General features: G+C 43.3%; 1 long non-coding RNA gene across 1 annotated transcript in view; it reads left to right on the top strand.

Moving 5' to 3' along the window:
• The window catches only part of LOC134932629 (uncharacterized), a 135453-nt gene extending 120168 nt beyond the window's left edge, over positions 1-15285 (top strand). Inside the window, exons 4-5 of the long non-coding RNA XR_010179429.1 lie at positions 8487-8693; positions 15060-15285. This is a non-coding gene — a long non-coding RNA (uncharacterized LOC134932629). The remainder of the gene's footprint in view (positions 1-8486; positions 8694-15059) is intronic.
• Positions 15286-18374: the final 3089 nt, after the last annotated feature.

Here is an 18374-nt window from a genome sequence, read left to right on the forward strand (position 1 = left end):
GAAGAGTGAGAGGGGGATGGGGGTTGAGGGGGGGAGAGTGAGAGGGGGAGGGGGGCTGAGAGGGGGGAAGAGTGAGAGGGGGAGGGGGGTTGAGAGGGGTGAAGGGGAAGAGTGAGAGGGGGGAGAGTGAGGGGGGAAGGGGGTTGAGAGGGGGGTTGAGAGGGGGAGGAGGAGCAAGAGGATGAGGTTTGATGTGGGGTGGGTTGTTGAGGGGGGAGGTGGTTTGAGAGGGAGAGGAGGAAGAGGATCTATGATTTTCCTCCGCTTGCTGAGGGGGGGGGGGGGCTTCGTCTTCCTCCTGTTGCCTTTGGCGTTGTGCTTGGCCTAAAAACACAATATAAAACAGTAGCTTTATGGTGAATCTCCCAAAAAAAATCACAAACATACTGTAAATATTACTGTCATCATTTTAAAACATTTTATACAATACATTTTGAGAAACGTGTGTGTTATTTTTGGACCTGGGTATTTTGTGACCCTTACACATTATTAATATTGCACAAAAAAGATAGCTAACACACACTGGAATGTACTGTAGCACAGGAGTACACGGGAGTTGTGTGGCAAACCACTGTGTCTTGCCATACTACCTGGCCCTATAGGTTTCAATCTCCTGCTTGCCCACATTCACTCTCCATAACACATATGCTAATCCACACTACACAGGACTATTTACAGACTTTTTTTTTTAAACACATAGTGATGATCCTGCTTCCTGTCATTTCTGTATGTATTAATGAAGGAACACACTGCATGCACTCTACATGTTTCTCTAAAACCAAAATGCTGTATTTCTCCAGCCTACAGCCTGTGTGGTGACTCACCACCCCCCTACACATTACCCCCTAACCATTCTGGTCCCCAATGTGTCCTGCAAGCCGACATCACACACAGTCTCTAAACATACAGTACAAGTGTGATGTGTAATGCTGTTTGAAAATATATTTGAACTTGTAACGCTATAAATTTCACTCATGCAAACACACCTTCAATTGCGTATTACTTACGTTGGCGGATTTGCTGGTGCAGCTGCGCCAGCAATTCAGACTGACGGTGGTGGAGGTCCAACCACCGCCGCTCCAATTGCACTATGGTCTGCTTTGTGCGGACCCTAGCCCACAGTAGCCTGTGGACCTCTGCATAGGCTGCATGCTTCCGCGAGTTGGGAACGTATGGGCCCGTGCGGCCTACGTGGCGGTCCATTACAGCGATTAGCAGCCGCAGCTTCTTCCTCGAGAATGCGGCTGCTCGCATGGTGCCAATGGCGTTTTCCTTACATGGGCATATATTTATAGTGTATGCTGCATGTTGATTGGCCAAAGTATGATGTGGTCATCGTTATTGATAAACTTTATTAATATCAGTACACTGACAGGTTGGGGTAAACATTTTGAAAGCTTTCACAGACGCGAATATTATTTGATATATATATAGAGAGAGAGAGAGAGAGAGAGAGAGAGGGTTGGGTTTTTTTTCAAACTCACCACATTTGGATGCAGAAATCAGCTACACCAACGCAGATTTTAGAATTAGTGTGGTCAGGTGGTGGCGTTGTTTGTAAGCAGTTTCATGAAATAAGGGAACATAAATGTCAATACAAAACCTAAACCTAATAAAAATCAGATCAACATAAACTTTTTGGACCAGCACAATGCAAATAAATTTGTACTTTACATTATATATAGACAAAATGCTACAAAACTTTTGTTCAATGGCCAATTACAGACGACTCTTGTTCACAGTCACTTATGGATCGACTCAAAACACATACACAGCACACTTAAATAAAAACCATGTGATCCAAATGTTTGGCACACTACATTAGGATTTGATCCAGTTGTAAGCTACATTCACATATGTTCAACCTCACTCACACCATTGTACACAATATTACCATAATGATGAAGCTAATGTGTTAATAGCATAAGCATACCTGAAATATTGCCAAACTATTCTTGCCCTAAGGGCAGGCCACACTGCGCCTCCGTGCCTGGTCTGAATGTCTGCCCAACCCCTGGCTCTTCATCCTCTCTGGGCAATTCCTATGATCGAGGAAGCTCCAGGTGACTCCTCACAGCAATATTGTGGAGGATGGCACACAGGACCACAATTTTACTTACCATTTCTGGCGAATACATGAGGTCGCCACCAGTGTGGTGGAGCACACAGAATCGTCCCATCAGGACCCTAATGGTGCGCTCCACCAGCTGCCTAGTAGCAGTAAGCGCGGAATTAAACTCGGACTGTGGCCCTGGCCTGGGTGTGCTGTAAGGAGTCATGAGCCAGGGGGTGCAAGGATATCCAGGATCTCCTGTAAAAACACAATAACGTCATAAGTTTACAGATTTAACAACATACCAAAAAAAAAACCACTACAAAAATAATATACCAAAATGCTCATCCAATAGCCACATGTCTTGGCCTTCTATCATTCTTAATCTTTGCCAGATCCCTGATTGCCAACATGGGCATCATGGGCAGTCCCGGGGTACTTTGCATTCAGGGACAGAATCTGGAGGGATGGGCCACAAACAACCATCACATTTAGAGAGTGGAACAGTTTCCTGTTCCTATAGATTTCCTCATTATGTTTTGGTGCCACAAGTGGAACATGTGTCCCATCCACAACCCCAATAACATGTGGGAAGTGACTACCCCCTTCCTGGAATTGCTGCTTCACCACAGCCAGGGCACCAGCATCCAATGGCATTGATATGAACTGCTTTGTTCATTTAAAAAATGCGTCTAGGACGCGACGGAGGACCTTTGAAAACTTTTCCTGAGACATACCTACCAGCACGCCAACGACGTGCTGGTAGGATCCCATAGCACAGAAATGTAACACAGCAAGGAATTGTGTCAATGCTGCTATTGCTGTAGGATACCGAATCGATTGATCCAGATCACTCTCTATTATGGAGAGAGTTTCTAGGATTATATGAGGAGGCAGCCTGTAGCGCCGTAAAACCTTATCATCTGGCATACCAAAAAGAGTGACACGGGTACGGAAAATACTAGGCCTTGCATGCCTCCGTTGCCTTCGAGGATGAGGGTCAGGTTAGGGTTGGGCGTCTTTGGAGGCAAGATATGAGGCAAACAGCATCTTTAAAATGACCAAAACAAAAATAAATACAACATCCAATGTGTTTACAAAATTTAAACAGACACATATTTGCCAACTCCACAAAGTAAACTTACTTCCGGCATGTACTCCATATCTGAATGTCATAGAGCAGGAGGCAAGAAAAAAAAAAAATTAGGCTGGTAAAGAGAACAAGACATAAGTCACTAATCCAACACACACCGCAAACACTGTAAAACAAAACTTTGCTGTCTTATACTTACCTTAAACATAAATGCAACACACCAAAAAACATACATGCGTACGTTTAAGAAGACATACAAGTCCAAAGGCAAACACCCAAAGCACAGCAAGCCACATGACCATACTTACCAGCAATTAGCAGAAAAGCCTCACTTGGGCAAAAGGGGGAAAAATAAATATGCACCCTAAAGAAGAACAAACAGATTCAGAAACTCCTGTAAACTAACCCAGAAATCACTAACCATCTCCACCCAAAGCACAGCAAGCAACTTGTCCATACTTACCAGCAATTAGCAGAAAAAACTCTCTCAAAAAGAAAAAAAAGCATCACTTGGGCAAAGGGGGGGAAATAAATATGCACCCTAAAGAAGAACTAAAAGAATGTAAAAAATGCATAAAAACTTACATAAAACAAAAAAAAAAACCCACGCTGGGCGTACGCACTACAATGAGTCGCACCATCCAAAGTGGATACCCGTGTTAGCAGAGAGATAAAACAAATCATACCTCTCACGCCTTTGCAACTGTAATATTTCACTCAACCCAGCTCTCTCCACAGCAAACACCACTGAACTCCTGCAACACCACTGAACTCCTGCATACACCCACAAATGTAGACCGCATGGATGCCGCTTAAATAGCCAGTAATCAAAGTACGCCCAAACATTCTGTTTATATCACCTGTGCAATTTCCCGCACAAACATACATACGCAGGAATAAAAAGTTGCCACACATTTCAGACGCACATGCCAACACCAATATGGCCAATGTAAGCGAAATAGACACTGAGAGGCAGAGCTGCAGAAGCAGATGCGGGTAATTGCAGCGAGAAGACTGAGCCTGCAGCAGCAAAGACTCCATCTAGCACAGGCCAGTGCAGCGGATGAGGGTGCAGGACCCAGTACTGCAGGACCCAGTACTCCAGCACCCCATCTACTGACCCACAAACACAAGAGGCCCTGCCAGAGGAAGCTGTAAATGAAACTCAGGGAGATTCTGTTCTAACTACTCAAACCCAACCAAGCCAGGGCCACAGTGAAGAGGAAGGTGGTGAAACTTTGCAGGAAGATGCATCACAGGCACCAAGCAAAAAGAGAAAGCGCCAGCCCCCATTTACGAAGAGGGATTTGGCAATTTTGGTCCCACAAGCCATGCAGAAAATACATTATGGCAGTAAAACCATGGGTGCTGCGGTGAAAGACAGCATCTGGAGAGAAATTACTGACCGCATAAATGAAGTTGGCCCAATAGTCCGTACCCCAGCAGAAGTCCGAAGACGGTAAGTACATACTGACACAGAATTGCATACACTATTTAAAAAAAATTTTTTTTTTTAAATGTGAGGTTACCTATAGCAACCTAAAACATTACAAGTGTATAAAAATCGAATGAAACATTGATTGTTCTTTCTTTTCTTCACCTTTCCCCCAAAACCAACCATATATGTAGTTGGGCTGACTTCAAGTCCCGCCTGAAGGCAAAACGGTCTGCGTAGTGGAATGCTTCGAGGGCAACAAAGGGAGGACCACCCCCTGCCCCTGTAGAGTTTACCAACCTAGAGGAGCTGGCGATGCCCTGTGTGACATATGAGGAGGTGCTTGCGGTGTCCAATATGGACACAGACATGCCTGATATGTTTGGCCCACATGACCTGCCCGGTAAGTTGTCTTACATATATATTAAAGTGTTTTATGTCTCAGTTTAGAAGTTGATACTAATGTTTTCTTGTTATTGTTGTCCCCTTTTGTATCACATTAATATCTCTGTTTTGCCCATAACACAGCACAGGAGGGGCAGCTTGGTGAGTCACAGGAGGGGCATCTAGCGGAGGCTGAGGGAAGTAATGAGACCTCCAGTGTGGGGCCAGTCATTCCACCAAGCCAGCCACACACTGCCCCATCCCCCACACACACACCCAACCCTCTCTCCTGGCGATTCTGACCGAAATGTGTTGTCATGGAGATCGGCTCAGCCAATTTCATGATGTGATGACCCGGGAGATACGCGAGATGTCCCTTCGGCACACTGAGCATACCACCTGTGTTCGGCAAGGTGTGGGCGAAATCAGCCAAGGTCTGGCAGAAATCAGGCAAGGTTTATCCGAGCTCACCTCCTCTGTTCAACATTTGGCAGACCGAGTTGGACAAGGTCTCCAGGACATGGCTGTCCTTCTTACCCACAGTGGCAGGGAGCCACCAACACCTGGCCCCTCCCCTACCCCTGCCCAGGAAGTAGAGCCCACTGGGCAGGGCCCTCGAAGGTCACTTCACAGACCTACCAGTGACCAGCCACTTGAGGCGGGGTGAAAGATGAAAAAGTAAAGTCTCTCCAGATGCGGACACATTTCCCAGCACCCATGTTTATAATGTTGCCAAAATGTATTTTCTCTGGCTTGTGGCGCCCAGAATGGCCAACTCCCTCATGCTGAATGGGGTTTGGTGGGTTCTCTTTTTGTTAGTAGCCTGTGATGCATTCTCTTGTAAACTTTAGCCACCTTCCTCTTCATATCGTGCTGTGGCTAGTTGGCTTTTGGTAGTGTGCCCTGAATCTTCCTCAGTTTGAGCTATAGGATCCTCTGGCAGGGAATTGCCAGCTGTTTGGTATATTGTTTGTTGACCAGTAGATGGGGGACCCTGACTACTAGCTTCTGTGGTTGATTTTTTTGCACTGGCATGTGTTTATTGCTAGAGCATGTTTGCTTATTGTATTGGTGTAACTAAATTCGTTATCGATTAGTAAAATTATTTTATTAACATATTATTTGTGTGGATATTGTTTTATTTTTATTGTTTTTTTAATAAACATTTGCTGCTTTTATTTGTATTACAAGTACAAATGCTAATACAGGTTGAGTATCCCATATCCAAATATTCCGAAATACGGAATATTCCGAAATACGGGCTTTTTTGAGTGAGAGTGAGATAGTGAAAGCTTTGTTTTTTGATGGCTCAATGTACACAAACTTTGTTTAATACACAAGGTTATTAAAAATATTGTATTAAATGACCTTCAGGCTGTGTGTACAAGGTGTATATGAAACATAAATGAATTGTGTGAATGTAGACACACTTTGTTTAATGCACAAAGTTATAAAAAATAATGGCTAAAATTACCTTCAGGCAGTGTGTATAAAGTGTATATGTAACATAAATGCATTCTGTGCTTAAATTTAGGTCCCATCACCATGATATCTCATTATGGTATGCAATTATTCCAAAATACGGAAAAATCCGATATCCAAAATACATCCGGTCCCAAGCATTTTGGATAAGGGATACTCAACCTGTATTATGTTTGGGGACAAAGCCCACAATCATTGCATATCTCATAGCTCTAAATGCATTCACAACTTTTTTCTGTTTCTTAAAACACAATATATTGGCACGAAGCAGTTTGGTTACTAGGGGCAACAGGCCATAGTTGAAAAACTGACAAGTGCACCAAATCAGACTTTGCAATGTCTTAGGTACAACAGTATGACAAAACTTTACAGCTTAGCGTGCATTATGTGGGTAATGTTGGTATAGGAGTGACCAAACTAAGGATGCAATCTTGAAAACATGGCATGGTTATGGGTTGCACTTTTAATTTCAATAAATTAGTGAAAACACTTAGCCAATACGTTCCACACAAAACAGACATATGGAACCTAGCAAATACCCATGTATTTTACAATAAGACACATGTGTGATGTTTGTCAGGGACTTTGATTTTGAAATGGGTTTGTAAAATCACATTTCATAGGAATTTAAATGCACATACCGTCTGTGTGACTGACTCAGTAACAATTGCATTGTTGAGCTATTAGCTGCTCACCAGCTGCTTTTTATTGCCAATTATCAGCTAGCTACGGCCTGTCAGCAACTTGTAGCACGAGATCGCATGCTGTAAGTAGCTGAAAACCTACTCCTGTGTTGTGTTCGTCTTGCAAACACTTGTTGTGCAGCACCAACTATCAGCTTTGCAGCGATGTGAAAGCCACACCTGCTATCCTTAGCACACTCCCACAGTAGACACCCACCATCACGCCCATTTTCGTGAGCTAGCGAAGCCTTGCCCCTGCACCGCCTTCAACACGCCCCTTTGTCGTTGGCCCACTGCGAACTCAAAAAGTTTGTATTTCTACACATTCATTGCACAGATCACTCTGCACATGTGCATCGTCGCTTTTGCGCGTGCGCTTTGAGATCTTCCCCGCTGCTTGCAATGCGAAGATCCACAGCGATCAACTCAAAATGAGGGCCTATGGGGGTTATTCAGGTTGGATTGCAGATTCTGCTAAAAGCTAAATTTGCAATCCTTTCTTTAACATGCTAGGGGGCCTCCCATCGCAGGGCATGGCCACCCAGCATGCCAAATGTCCTGACCAGCATCTGTGACCACCAGCAGTACCCAAAGCAGGATGGCAGCAAGGAAGGCTAATAAGATATTAGCATGCATAAAATGGGAAATTGATGCAAGGGACGAGGGTGTTATACTACCGTTATATAAATCACTAGTAAGGACACACCTTGAATACTGTATACAATTCTGGGCACCATACTACAAAAAGGATATCCTGGAGCTAGAAAAGATTCAGAGGAGGGCGACCAAACTAATTAAGGGCATGGAGACGATGGAATACAAGGAAAGGCTTGAAAGACTAGGCATGTTTACATTGGAAAAGAGGAGACTAAGAGGGGACATGATCAATATCTACAAATATATACGGGGACAAAACACAGAGCTTGTGCGGGACCTGTTTTTGGCCAGATCAACACATAGGACTCGTGGACACTCGCTCAGGTTAGATGAGAGGAGATTCCGCACAATAAGTCGTAAAGGCTTTTTCATGGTAAGGACAATACGTGTTTGGAATTCCCTGCCTGAGGGAGTTGTAATGGCGGGCTCTGTCAACATCTTTAAGAATGGGTTAGATAAATTCCTAATGGATAAGGATATCCAGGGTTATGGTGCATAGTCACGCACTATAGTTACTATAAAAAGGGATAAAATGCAATGGCTGACATCAGCATCAGTTTTTTTAGATAAATCATCATGCATAGGAGGCCACAAATAGGTTGAACTTGATGGACAATTGTCTTTTTTCAACCTTAGATACTATGTTACTATGTACTATGTTACTACTATGTTACTATGTTAAAATGTTTTTCATTCCAGCTCCCTGTCAGATCATTGGGAAGGACCTTATCAGGTGTTGCTGATGACTCCAACAGCTGTTAAAGTCAGAGAGAAGTTTACCTGGATAGACATATTGCATTGTAAAAAGGTTCACTACAACCCACCCAAAGACCAACCTGAGGACAGTCAGCTGACAACTTCACTGGTTCTGTTTCCAAAGATGTAATTCCCTGGCCAGGAAGAAGAGTAAGTGTATGAAGGGATAAAGAAGTGTTGCAGTGTGTGAGGAGGAGGGTAAGTGCTGGGGAAGAGTAAGTGTGCTAAGCTGCTGCTGCTGAGTGAGTAAGAGTGTGCTGCTGCTGCTACAGACACGGGGTGAGAGTGTGCTGCTGCTGGGGGAAGTGAGAGGGGGAGAGTAAGTGTGTGAGGGGCTGCTGCTGTCGGGTGAGTGAGAGTGTGCTGCTGCTGCAGACACAGCCCGCGTGTAAGGGACTGCAAGCTGAGGATGACTGAACTGCGAGCTGTGGACGACTGCGAACTGAGGACGAAGTTGGTGCCGGAAGTTGGGTACAGCAAGTGAGAAGGAGGTGCGAATCAACTGCAAGGAGGAGTAGCGGAGTCGCAGGAGAGGGCCCACTCAGATATGTATTGATTACCTACTTCATCGTGTATGTGATTTAGGCCCTCATTCCGAGTTGATCGGTCGCAAGGCGAATTTAGCAGAGTTACACACGCTAAGCCGCCGCCTACTGGGAGTGAATCTTAGCTTCTTAAAATTGCGACCGATGTATTCGCAATATTGCGATTACTAACTACTTAGCAGTTTCAGAGTAGCTCCAGACTTACTCTGCCTGTGCGATCAGTTCAGTGCTTGTCGTTCCTGGTTGACGTCACAAACACACCCAGCGTTCGCCCAGGCACTCCCACCGTTTCTCCGGCCACTCCTGCGTTTTTTCCGGAAACGGTAGCGTTTTCAGCCACACGCCCCTGAAACGCCATGTTTCCGCCCAGTAACACCCATTTCCTGTCAATCACATTACGATCGCCGGAGCGATGAAAAAGCCGTGAGTAAAATTACTTTCTACATAGCAAAGTTACTTGGCGCAGTCGCAGTGCGAACATTGCGCATGCGTACTAAGCGGATTTTCATTGCGATGCGATGAAAAATACCGAGCGAACAACTCGGAATGAGGGCCTTAATTGGCTATTTCTGCTGTGTTGTGAATATTGATTCTCTCCACAGCTAGGTCATAGTCAATATCGTATTGCATTGTTTGTATTCATTGCTTGCATTTTTCTTTGTATTATTCTGCATTGTTCTTTGGAAGTTAATAGGGAGTTGAGTTTTCAAGCAAATGGGAGGGGCCAAGTTTGAGAGTCTCACTCAGTGCATGTCGTGCAAGATGTATGCACACCTGGAGCATCCGTCCCAGGGTGAATACATCTGTGCGAGATGTGTGTGAATGGTTGCCCTAGAAGCCCAGGTAACTGATCTAGAGCAAAATTACGCAACTGAGGGAGATTAACATTCTCGAGCAAAGTTTAGATAGAACGGTGGAGGAGTTGCATGGGTAGACACTGGTAGACGAGGACAACCAGGTAGCCAGCTGGTTCACTGTTAGAAGGAAGAAAAAGAGGGGGGGGGCCACGACATCTCAGAGCTATCAAACCCGAACAAATTTGCCCGGTTGGACGAAGATTTGGTGGATGATAGCAAGGAAATTATGGAGCGGGAGGAGACTGTTCCCTCTAGCAACCAGAGGAGTGGTCCTTCTGGCTTGGATGGGCTGAAAGAGAGAGAGGTACCCAGGCAGATTGTGGTGGTAGGGGACTCTATCATCAGGAAGACAGATAGGGCAATCTGCTACTGGGATCGTGATCGCCATACGGTCTGTTGTCTCCCGGGTGCTCCAGTGCAGCACATCGCGGGTGGACCGGGTAGATAGATTGTTGGGAGGGGCTGGGAAGGACCCGGCGGTCTTAATGCACGTTGGCACCAACGACAAAGTAGTAGGTGGGATGTCCAAGATTATAGGTATTTAGACCAGAAACTAAAGGCAAGGACATCTAAGGTAATATTCTCTGAAATACTACCTGTGCCACGTGCTAGCCCAGGGAGGCAGAGGGAGATTAGGGAGGTAAATGTGTGGCTTAGAGACTGGTGTAGGAAGGAGGGGTTTGTGTTCTTGGAACACTGGGCAGACTTCTCAGTCAGGCGCCATCTTTTTGTCACGATGGATTGCACCTGAATGAGGAGGGGGCTGTGGTGCTGGGGGGGGGGGGGAAGGATGGTTGGAAGGTTGGAGGAGCTTTTAAACTAGGTGCCTGAGGGGAGGGTTTACCTAGAAACTATGGGTCATGCAGTGAGAATAGTAAAAATGGTGGTAGTGAACTAAATGGGGGTGGAGAAGGGGGAAAGAGCAGCCTGCAAGGGTACTAAAAAGGGTAATAACAATGATAATGCCAAAATATTAACTAACAACAATTGTGGTTCATCATTACAGCATATTAAAATTGATGTAAGTAGCAAAAGGGATAAGTATGTAAGTAACATAAGGGAAAATACTTATGATGGGGCGGAGGGCTTAGAAGGACTAAATGGGTGGATCAAAAGGAAAAGTAAGTATGATGGGGGAGGAGGAGAGGGAGTGAGGAGAAGAACTGGCAGTAGGAGTAACTCTAGGGAGCACTAGTAAACCATGAAAGGATACCCTTAAAAAAACAAACGGACAAGGAAAACACTAAGCTAAAATGTATGCTTGCGAACGCAAGAAGCCTAGCAGGTAAAATGGGGGAATTGGAATTGTTAGCATTAAAGGCTCAGTATGATATTATAGGTATTACAGAAACATGGTGGGATGACTCTCACGATTGGGTTGCAAACTTGGATGGGTATTTTCTCTTCAGCAGGGACAGGGCTAACAAAAGAGGTGGAGGTGTGTGTCTTTATGTTAAACCATTTCTTAAACCGTACTTAAAGGAGGTTATTTACGAGGGGACTGGGGATAATGTGGAGTCACTATGGGTTGAAATCTCAAGTTGGGGTATAGATGCAAAAAAACTAGTCATAGGTACGTGCTACAAACAGACGGATATTAGCATACATGAAGAAGATCAACTCTTGCGGCAAATTGAAAAGGCTGTGTTATTGGGAGACATCCTAGTGATGAGCGATTTTAATTATCCTGACATAAACTGGAATAATGATTCATGTGATAAAGCTAGGTGCAACAGGTTTTTAAATATGTTAAAGGATCAATACTTGTCTCAATTAGTCAAGGATCCAACTAGAGGTAAAACTACTCTGGATCTAGTAATTACTAATAATGTGGACATTGTATCAAGCATGAAAGTTGGGGAGACCTTGGGTAACAGTGATCACATTCGACATCAGTTGATCACATTCGACATCAGTTTCAAGAAACATCACTACAAGGGATCAACCAAAATATTTAACTTTAGGAAGGCTAACTTCAGTATGCTGAGAGGTGCACTTAATGACATTGACTGGGAAGACTTGTTTGATGTTAAGAACACTACGGAAATGTAGGATGCATTAAAAGGGTTGTTAAATAGCAATATTGACAAATTCATTCCCATGGGCAGCAAACGCAGGAGTACCAAACTCAAACCGATGTGGCTTAATAAGACGGTCAAGGAAGTAATGAATAATAAGAAGCGCAATTTCAAAGCATTGAAATCTAATGGAACGGAGGAGTCATTTCAGTACTACAAGGAATGCAATAAAAAATGCAAAAAAGCAGTAAGAGCAGCAAAAATTGAAAATGAAAAGCAAATAGCTATAGAGAGCAAAAACAATCCTAAGAAGTTTTTTAAATACATAAACAGTAAAAGGTTAAGAAGGGAGAACATAGGTCCAATAAAAGATGAATTTGGAGTATTTATAAATGATGACGAAACAAAAGTGGAAATACTGAAAAAATACATTTTCATTGGTGTTCACCAGAGAAGAAGCGATGGTGGGAGTAGTACATAACGATAGTGAAAGCAAGGATTCCTGGCTAGATACTTGTTTAAGTGAGGAGATAGTCCGGGAGAGACTAAGCAAAATTAAGATTAATAAATCACCTGGACCTGATGGACTTCACCTGAAGGTTCTTATGGAGCTTAGGTCACAACTAGCAAGACCCCTATACTTGATTTTCAATAGTTCTATTAGATCAGGCATGGTACCTATGGATTGGCGTATACCTGAGGTAGTGCCATTATTTAAAAAGGGATCTAAAAATCATCCAGGAAAATACAGACCAGTTAGTTTTACATCTATAGTGGGGAAATTATTGGAAGGAATTTTAAGGGATAGCATACAGGAGTATCTGCATGCCGCTAAGTTTATTAGCAAGAACCAGCATGGGTTTGTAAGGGACAGATCATGCCAAACTAACTTAGTTAGTTTCTATGAGGAAGTGAGCAACAATCTTGACCAAGGAAAAGCAGTGGATGTGGTATACTTAGATTTTGCAAAAGCCTTCGATACAGTGCCTCACAGGAGACTGATCATCAAATTAAAAGAGCTTGGCCTAGGAAAAACTGTTTGTACATGGATAAGTAATTGGCTGGATAACAGGGTACAGCGATGAAGTGGTCAATAGGATGTCCTCCAGCTGGGCACCAGTAGTCAGCGGAATACCACAAGAGTCCGTACTTGGGGGGTCATTCCGAATTGTTCGCTAGCAGATTTCGGTCACAGCGATCAAGTAAAAAAATGGCACTTCTGCGCATGCGTATGTGGCGCAATGCGCACGCGCGTTGTACTATTACAATGAACGATGTAGTTTCACACAAGGTCTAGCGAAGCTTTTCAGTTGCACTGCTGGCCGCAGAGTGATTGACAGGAAGTGGGCATTTCTGGGTGTCAACTGACCATTTTCATGGAGTGAACAGAAAAACGCAGGAGTGCCAGATAAAAATGCAGGCGTGGCTGGGGAAACGTAGGCATGGCTGGCCAAACATAGGGCGTGTTTGTGACGTCAAAACAGAAACAGAATAGTCTGAAGGGATCGCAAGCGCTGAGTAGGTCTGGAGCTACTCAGAAACTGCATAAAATTATTTTGTAGCCGCTCTGCGATCCTTTCGTTCGCACTTCTGCTAAGCTAAAATACACTCCCAGAGGGCGGTGGCTTAGCATTTGCACGGCTACTAAAAGCAGCTAGTGAGCGAACAACTCGGAATGACCACCTTGGACCGCTACTGTCAACATATTTATCAATGACCTGGAAATATGCCTGGAAAGCACAGTGTCAATCTTTGCAGATGATACTAAATTGTGTAAGGCAATTAATTCAGAAATAGATGTGGAGTCTCTGCAGAATGACGTATCTAAACTTATGGGCGTCTAAATGGAAAATGGGATTCAATATAGAAAAATTCAAAGATATGCACTTCGGGACCAAAAACAAACTTACAACCTACATATTAAATGGAGAAAATCTAGGGGTAACAGTATTGGAAAAAGGTTTGGGGGTACTCATTGATAATAGGCTAAACAACCATAGGCAATGTCAAAATGCAGCAAAGAAGGCAAGTAAGTTGCTAGCGTGCATAAAACGGGGAATTGAGACAAGGGACGAGAGTGTAATCCTGCCGCTGTACAAATCATTGGTACGTCCGCACCTGGAATATTGTGTTCAATTTTGGGTACCACATTATAAAAAAGATATCTGTGAACTCGAAAGGATTCAAAGGCGTGCTACTAAATTGATTAAAGGGCTAGAGGAACTGGAGTATGAGGAAAGGCTCACTAGGTTGAAACTGTATACACTAGAAAAGAGGTGTCTAAGAGTAGACATTATCAATACCTTCAAATACATAAAGGGAAATTACAAAGAGTTATCAGAGGAATTGTTTATTAAAAGAACTCTGAATAAAACGCGAGGTCACTCGCTGAGGCTTGAGGAGAGAAAATTGCATACGCTACTTAGGAAAGGGTTCTTCACTGTTAGGGCAATAAGGATCTGGAATTTCCTGCCAGTGAAGGTGGTAATGGCGGACACTAAATATGCATTTAAAAACGGATTGGATACATTTCTGACTGAAAAAAATATTCAAGGTTATAATATTTGAAATATTGACAGTTTTAATCTGGGAGGAACATGATTTTCAGTTGATAACTAAACATAAAACATTATTTCAATTGGGACATTATAATGAACTCGGCTTAAGACAGAATACAGGTGAACCCGATGGGCATTTTGCCTCTTTTCAACCTCATTAACTATGTAACTATGTAACTATCACAGACTATGGGCATGTGAACAAAGGAAATAAATGCAATATTGACTATTCATCACACTATTGCCAAAGCTAATAATGAATCTCATTATTGGGCTTGCACATATTTGCCAATGACATCTGAATTGGGATACCCTTAGTAACAGTTTCTGTAACTTAGGAAAATGTTATAAATAATGTCTGGGAAACATTGGAAGAACATTGATTAGAGACTAGAAAGAGGGATATAATTAGTCTACAGGGAGGTATAAACTCACCACCGCTAGCAATAGTAGCTAGGATAGGCCAATCAACTATTTGTGTATTACATGATGGGCCAGGGTAATTCTAAATTTGCAGCTGACCCATCTTTCTTTGCAGTTCTGCAATCAGATTATGTTCCAATGTACAGAGAGACGATGCCCCACAATCAATGTTTTCTACCTGAGAAACCACCTCCAAACTATGTATATTATGTGGTGAACTTTCTTCCTAGTCCAGAAGGAGGTCAAGCAAACGTATATGAGAGAGTGGGCAATAATGTGTGACAAAGGAATTTGTCAAAAGGAGGAATTGTCAAGGAAATGAGAATCCATAAAACCAGAAGTTGAATGAGTAAGGGTTCATTCTTCCTAAGCTGTATTACTAAAACCATTGAGTACCTAAATAACTTACCTTATGACTCCATGATAATACTTACATAGAAATATGGGAACTAGGGAGGCCAATCCCGACCCATTTTTTCAATCTCGGGATTCGGGATTGAAAAACTCAATTCTGGGATTCCCGGAATCCTAGGATTGCAGTAGGGAGCAAGGAGAGTGGACGGCAGAGAAGGGTGTAGGGAGCAATGCGAGAGGGAGAATGCTATGTAGGGAGCAGTGTGGGAGGGAGGATGCGATGTAGAGAACAGGGAGGGTGGGTTTAGGTATCAAAAGAATCTTACTATTATAGGTGGACTGCAACAGCCATGGACACACACTGAACGCACCGGCGGGATTTCAAATGTAGCGCTGGCCGCCAGCCAGATTGGGCAGTCCGGCAGCCAATCAGGAGCAGCAGCTGTGCCTGCTTTCCTGATTGGCTCCTGGTCCGCCAGCTCCGATTGGCTGGCGTCCGGTGCTACATTTGAAATGATGCCGGCGCAGTCAGCGTTTGTTCATGCCGCCCACATCAGCTTTAGAAACACCCCGCTGCTAGTGCCACCCATGCCGTACAGCCGGGCAGCGCTGTGCTATAGTGCTCAGCACAATGTAATACCGTGAATCCCGGGATTGGAGGCTCCAATCCTGGGTTTCAAATCCCGGCATTTTTGGGGCAAAATCCCGGGATCCTTCTGATCCCCATCCCGGGATTGACCTCCTTAATGGGAACCCTGTGGTCACAACTGTTCACTGAAAGAGTTTAAAAAAGATGACCCAGGTCAGTTGTATAGAAATTAAAGATAAAGGCCCTCATTCCGAGTTGTTCGCTCGCTAGCTGATTTTAGCAGCATTGCACATGCTAGGCCGCCACCCTCTGGGAGTGTATCTTAGCAGAATTGCGAACGAAAGAGTAGCAGAATTGCGAATAAATCATTCTTAGCAGTTTCTGAGTAGCTCGAGACTTACTCCTACACTACGATCAGCTCAGCCCGTTTTGTTCCTGGTTTGACGTCACAAACATGCCCTGCGTTCGTCCAGCCACTCCTCTGTTTCTCCAGACACTCCCGCGTTTTATCCTGGCACGCCTGCGTTTTTCCGCACACTCCCAGAAAACGGTCAGTTTCCGCCCAGAAACACCCACTTCCTGTCAATCACACTCCGATCACTTCAACGATGAAAATTCTTCGTTCGGACGTGAGTAAATCCACTAAGTTTTGTGCTAAAATACTTAGCGCATGCGCGCTGCGTACCATGCACATGCACATTTTTGCCTTAATCGCTCCATTGCGAAATCGGCAATGAGCGAACAACTCGGAATGACCCCCAATGTCTCCTCAACAGGTGACACTTGTTCTCACTGTTCATATAGTCCAGCATAAGCGACTAACTCATATTAAGGTACAATATGTAAATAGAAAACACTACCTGTTTCTGGCGCTAATCACTATATGTATATATGTATAGATACGTATAGGTATATGTATGAATCCACACATACACCCACCTCGCATATACATACAATCAACTTGAATATTAATATATATACTTTAATAAGAACCCATATGTTCTACAGATCACATAAAGCAGCGAAGGTAAATTGGCTTGTGGATGTAGCCAAAAAATCCCACCTGATGTAAACCAGATGCAAACCTACAAAAAATTATATAACCCCTTGCGCTAATAGAATCAAATTGAGGCAACAGGGCATGAATATACTCAATACATTAATTCCTTTATGATATTTTTAATATCTATAAAATCAATCATATAAAAACAAAATAGCATCAAAAAATTAATTAATATGCGCATATAAAAACCCCAATGATAATAATAATTGAGCATAAGAGGTGGATCATATATCTATATTGCTATAATTGACCGCAGTGGACTAATCCGATAATTGTAAAAATGTTGATGTCCTTATTTTATTCCTTAATAGGACAGTCCCATAAGTTATGCTCCTGATTTGAATATCGTATAGTGTAGCATGAATGAAGTTTTTTACCAGTTCATGGAATTGTCCGTGTGCTCATGGAATGGTAAGTTCTCACTGGGGGAGAGATGTCCTGAATCCTGGAGGATAAAGTCAGACACCTGGGGCTTGGCGCACCGCAAGCGCCTGATGGCTAATAAAGCTCCCGTTCTCCAACCACCACAATTGGCGTCCTCCATCTCCCACTAGACTGCCTCACGCGAGCAGTGCACACACCTTTTGGCTTTGGAGGATACAGTCCGGCTCCCGGAGCTCGGCACACCACAGGTGCCTGTCAGCTGGTTATGCTCCCGTCTTCAAGCCACCGCATATAGCGTCCTCCCTTCTCCCGCTTGTCAGCCTCAAACAACAGCGATGCACATGTATTCACACCGACAGGGACCAACAATTGGTGTCAACTGGGTCACAAATAGGGCACTTTCTCTGACGTGTTTTGCTCCCAATTGAAGCTTCCTCATAGAGTGAAAAACTGTAAAAATGTAGCCCTTTTTAAATAACAGCCTCATAGCCAATTGGTGCAATCATCCACATAGATATAGAACACCTGTCTTAGATCCACCTCCTGATCCACCTCTTTGCTCACCTTTTTCTTAATTAAACCTCCAACATTAGATCATCATATGCCCGCCTGTCTACAAGTTCACATACATTTATAAAATAATAATAAAAGTATATATACACACACACATAAATAAATAAATCTACTCCCATATACAAGAAAACTAATCCTTGTAAATAATAATATAATATGCATACACATATTAATTCTCAATCCATAATCATAATTGACAATAGACAGGAATAATATAAATGGTAATTTCCATGCGTGTATACAAATGCAATCAAATTAAATGAAACAGAAATTAAAATAAAATAAATCTATACAAAACAGCAATCTTCTCATATAAAACTAGGAAATATGTACCATCCGGGAATCAAACTCATAGCCTGCGTTATGGTAAACTAATGCACTGCCTCAAAGCTATCCTCAATCTTAGTCTTATACCTAATTTTCAATGGAGATGTATTCAACCTATATAGTTATTTTGTTCACATACA

The sequence above is a fragment of the Pseudophryne corroboree genome, chromosome 6 (genome assembly GCF_028390025.1).
Source record: "Pseudophryne corroboree isolate aPseCor3 chromosome 6, aPseCor3.hap2, whole genome shotgun sequence".
NCBI classification, from domain to species: Eukaryota; Metazoa; Chordata; class Amphibia; order Anura; family Myobatrachidae; genus Pseudophryne; species Pseudophryne corroboree.